The sequence below is a fragment of the Hipposideros armiger genome, unplaced genomic scaffold (assembly GCF_001890085.2).
Source record: "Hipposideros armiger isolate ML-2016 unplaced genomic scaffold, ASM189008v1 scaffold_86, whole genome shotgun sequence".
NCBI lineage: Eukaryota > Metazoa > Chordata > Mammalia > Chiroptera > Hipposideridae > Hipposideros > Hipposideros armiger.
The window spans coordinates 4,042,355-4,047,874 of NW_017731436.1; positions in this window are offsets into that span (position 1 = coordinate 4,042,355).

Sequence of the window (5,520 nt, forward strand, 5' to 3'; positions counted from 1 at the left end):
AAATTACTTGACATACAAAAATAAAGGAAAATCTGAACATTTCTCAAGGAAGAAGACAATCAATAATGTCAAGCTAGAGATAACTGAGATATTGGAAAATTCATACAAAGACGATAAAGCTGTTATAATCATACTCCTTGAGCTAAAGGTGAACCTCTTTGAATTGTATGAAAAAATATAAGCTCTCAGGAGAGAAACAGGTGATTAAAAATAGAAATTTTTGAACTAAAAAATTGTAACATCTGAAATAAAAATATTCACAGAATGAACTCAATAGTGGAATGAATTAATAGAGGAAAGAGTGAAATCGAAGACAGAGCAACAGATATTATAAAATCTAAAGAAGAAAATGACAAGAATTATGAGCTGACTTTCAGGGACCTGTGGGGACATCATCATAATATCTAACACTGCTACAAAAGTGGAGGAGGACTAGATTGCTATAGAAAAACATATTTCAAGAAATAATAGCTTCTTTAACTTCTTAAATTTGGAGACAGATATCAAGTTATAAATTTAAAAGATCACAGTGAATCCCAAGCGTGATAAAGTCAAAGTAAACCATGCTCAAGCAAGTCATAATCAAACTTCTGAAAACCAGATGGGGAAAAAATCTAGAAATACGACACATTCCATGTAAGTGAACCACATTTGAGATAACTGTTGGAATCTGAGATGGTGAAGGCCAGAAGAGAGTAGAACAGTAACTTGAAAGTGCTAAAAGAAAATAATTATTAACACAAAATGCTATCTCCTGCAAAAATATATGCTTCCAGAATGAAAGCAAATATATTATTAGATAAAGAACCTAAGGAAACATATCAACAAGAGACATTTTTCTAAAAGAAAATGCTAAAGGAAGTTCAGGCTGAAACAAAATTTACTACTGAAATTTGGAACATCAGGATGAAGAAAGAATGACAGATGTAAACACCCGGATAAATATAATAAATTATATTATAGCTCTATTGAATACTTTAAAACGTGTATGGCAGTTGAAAACAAAAATTATATGATCATCTGGAAAGGTTCAATGTATAGAAATGTAACACATGAAAACTAAAAAATAAAGGGTCAAAGAGCCTATTTGGTTATAAGGCTTCCAGGTTTTTCTTATAGTGGTAAAATATTGACTCTTACTAAACCATGAAAAGGTAGGAATACATATAGTAATTCCTAAAGAAAATAGCAAAAAATATTATGAAGAGATGTAGGCAATAAATGATATATAAATAATAATGGCATACTAGAATATATTTCATAATCCAATAGAAAGGGGAATCAAAACAAACAGAGGATACAGACTGAAAAAAACAACAAAACGGTAGACATAAGTCTAATCAGATCAACACTCCCACCAATTAAAATACAGAAATTTTCAGATTGGAAAAAAATCAATTATATGATACCGCCAATACGATAACTTTTAAAATAATGATTTGAATAGGTTAAAAGGGATATAAAAAGATATACTATGCAAAAACACATTATAAGAAAGCTGCTACAGTGATTTGAATATCAAAGTAAACTTCAGAAGGAAAATTGCAGGGGTAAAGAGGGTCAGTACAAAATGAGAAAAGGTTAAATTCACCAAAATACATATGCACAATGTGTGCCCCTAAAAGCAGAAGTTCAAAATACATGCAGTAAAGTTGATAGAACTGAAGGGGAAATATTAGAAATGTAATTATGCTTGGAGAATTATTTTCCTCAGTAATGGATAGAACACAACGACTGAAGACTAGCAAGTATTTAGAAGCCCTGACGTAACTGAGCAACTTGTCCTAAATGACTGTGTTGGTAAATTTCTGTGTCAATTTGGCTAGGCAATGGTGACCAGATATTGTATCAAACACGGTTTAGATGTTGCTGTTAAGGAAATTTTGTAGATGTGATCAACATTTAAATCAGTAGATGTTTGAGTCAAGCAGATTGTCTTCCATAATGTGGATGGGCCTCCTGTAATCCAGTGAAGACCTTAGGAGCTGAAGGGGAGAGGCTTCTGCCTCCAGAGGGCCTTTGGATGGAGACTGTAGTTATCAACTCTTGCTGGAATTTCCAGCCTGCTGGCCTGCCCTGTAAATTGAGATATACCAGCCCATGATTGTGAGTCAATTCCTTGATGTTTACATGTAAAGAAAGTTCTTCAGGCTGAAGTAAAATTTACTACAGTGAAATTGGAATAGCAAGATAAAGAAAGGATAACAGACGTATATAACCAGATAAATATTATAATAAACTGTAGCTCTTCTCAAAAATACTTTAAAATGTGTATGGCAGTTGAACACAAAAATTATATGGGGTTGTTGGGAAAGTCATGACGTATTTTTTCTGTTTTTCGTTGCAAAAATGCGTCATGACTTGCCTGACAACCCAATATGATTGTCTTGGTGAGGAGCTGACTAGGGGGAATCTGCCAAAGACCTCACTTTTTTTCCTCTTTATTATTATTATTTAAAAGCCCTTTCCCCAACTCTCTGCCTCTGAGGCAGAAGAGGCACCAACCCTGCCTGAAGGCCTAAGGGGTGTGTGTGTGTGTGTGTGTGTGTGTGTGTGTGTGTGTGTGTGTGTGTGTGTATCAGTATATTCCGGGGATGCCAAAAAAAGTATACATATTTTAAGAGATGTTATCTATACTCAAGCAGTAGTTCGCCATAATCAGAAGTGTCTGGACGCTGGTGGTCACCACTTTGAGCACCTCTTGTAATTGTAGAAGTCAAATGTGACTTGTAGTCATCTTTTGTTATAGGTATATATTGAATACTATAATTAATACAGTTTTTTCATTTCTTAAAATGTGTATACATGTTATTGGCACCCTCTGTATACACCTCCAATCGGCTGTGTTTCTCTGGAGAACCCCAACTAATGCACTGACATTTATAGAACACTCCAGAAAACACAGACTATACATTCTTTTCAATGCACGTGGAACATTGACCAACAAAGATCATATTCCACACTCTGGGCCATAAAACAAACCAGAACAACCTAAAATAAATGAAATCAGAGAAGATGTTCAGAGATCAATATATATTTATGCTAGAAGCCAATAGCAGAAACATGTCTGAAAAAAATCCATATATTTGGAAATGGACACACATTTAAATAAACTGTGGAGACTCCTGCTTCTGCGATGGAGTAACAGGGACCAACTTACCTGAAACAACCCCCAAAATGACACAATTTATGAAACAGGTTTTAAGACAATAAACATCAGGCAACAAAGAAATACGACCTCTTAGAAATAGGAAATGGATGAGGAGAAGTCTTTGAGGGCCCCAGAGTTTCCAGGTCACAGTGCAGGGAGGGAGAACCCAGTCAGAGCCCGCGGACTATGAGGGGAGTAAGTAGATGGAGGCTCTGTGAAGAGTCTGAGGAGACCAATGAAACTCAAGTTCACAGGGCAGACAACAAAAGCGAGCTGCACCAAAGGTCCCTCTTGGGTGTTCAGCAGAATATTGTTCGATATATGTGTATGAGACGCTACCTGAGGCTGGGGAAAGAAATAGCCAAAAGGACTTAAGACAACAGCATCCAGATCCTTTCCTATTCCCACCAGTCTGACAGGAAACCTCACAATTCACAGGACAGTTTGTAGACGACTTAGAAGTTTCCCATCATTTCTAGGACCAGAGAAGTTTTTAAAAACAGCATTGTCTCCCATTTGCATTTCCATTAGAAAAAAGATGTGATTTCTTGACCAAATAACAAAGTGTTTCTTAAATTTTGGGCAAGAGACAGTTCTTGTGGGCCCTTTCAATGGACATAATTAGGAGATGTATGCCATGACCCAGGAGCCCCATCTCCTGAAGTCTGAACTCCTGCCTCTGTTTTCTACCAGTTGATTTCTGGATGACAATCTCCTGTATGGGATCCAATGATAGATTCCGTTTTGCAGAACAACCCAGAAAACTGTACGAATCCACGTCCACTTGAACTGACATATTGAGTGAAGCCTCTCTGGTCGAAACACTCATTATTAACAAATCTACTCTCATCTAAAATACGTTCCAATTTCCTTAGGTGAGCCCCCGCAAGACTCATTCCTCAAAACATCCTGCGATGTGGTCTGTTAATTATGAAATCACAGCCATTGTTCTGAGTGTGTTAGGTTTTACTTGTTTATCCTAATCCCATATTTAATTTCCAGGGAAAGCTGAGATATGGCCTAGTGAGTTCAACAAGATGAAATTATTTGTCTCCTACAAAAGTGCTCTGCCTGGTGGGAGGTTAAGGGTTTAACACACCTGGAGGGACCAAGATAAAAAGGAATGTCCGTCTAGACCAGGGGTTGGCAAAGTGCGGCTCACGAGCCACATGTGGCTCTTTGGGTACGTTCTGTCTCAAAGTTTGCTGACCCCTGGAAGAGCCAATCCTGTCCCTCACAACAATTTAAAAACTATTCAAGAGCCATAAGTATATTTTTACATAAGCACCATTATGTGAATAATATCGTTTAAAATTTTTATAAATGAAATTACAATAGTTTCATTTTCATTTTCAATTTGATTTCAGAGCCACATGTACGTACCCAAAGAGCCGCGTGTGGCTCGCGAGCCAGTTTGCTGACCCCTGGAGGCTCTTCCCTCTCAAAAGTTTGCCGACTCCTGGTCTAGAGTAAAGGAAGCTCAATGTGGTATTACAGAAGGTTTTGAGGGTTTAGGGTCCTGCAAGCTATTTTAATGCTTCCAACAGGACTACAATTCCAGTTGTTGGGATACCTATCTTTCCTGCTGGTGCCATAATTTCATATAAAGAACCTGAATCTGAAAGTGATATTATGGTTGTTTTTTTTAAATAGTCCTAATATTTTGAAGAGACATAAAAATGCACAAATGAAATGATTTAAATCTGGGAATAAATTCAAAATGACAGAAAAGATAGTGCATGGGTGGGAGTGCAGTTGAAAAGCAATTAGCCATGAGGCACTAATTACTGAGTTGTATATTAACATGTGTATTACATATTTCTCTATATCTTCATGTTTAAAATATTTCACTGGAAAAATAGGACGAAATGGGGAGTTAGAAAATTATGGCGTATATAAACACATCAATTCAGAAGCTTTTCTATGGCTCTGAGAAGTAATGGGAATTAGCAAGTGGGAAATATGGGTCAAGCATTTCTGAATATTGAATACTTATGGGAATGACTTCTCAGAGAGAAGTGGAAGAAATAAGAGCAAGTGGGTGTAACCTAAGATATGAAGTCTTTTTAAATGTGACGGAAACTGATAGATACAATAAAGGGATGAATGGGTTTCTTCCAGAAAAGGGGCATGCCTGTCTATGTAAGAAAGAGAAAAAGCAAAAATAAAAAAAATAAAAAGAAGATGAAGGAGGAGGAGGAGGAAGAGAGGAGGAGGAAGAAGAAGAAAGAAGGGTGTGAAAAAGATTTGGGAGGTGAGAAAACAGAAGTTTCTCTTTAATTGTACCTATTTTGGTCAATGAGGTAGGAGGTAAAATCATCAGATGATATTGTGTGTGGGAGGCTGGAGAGAATTTTGGAAAAGTGAAA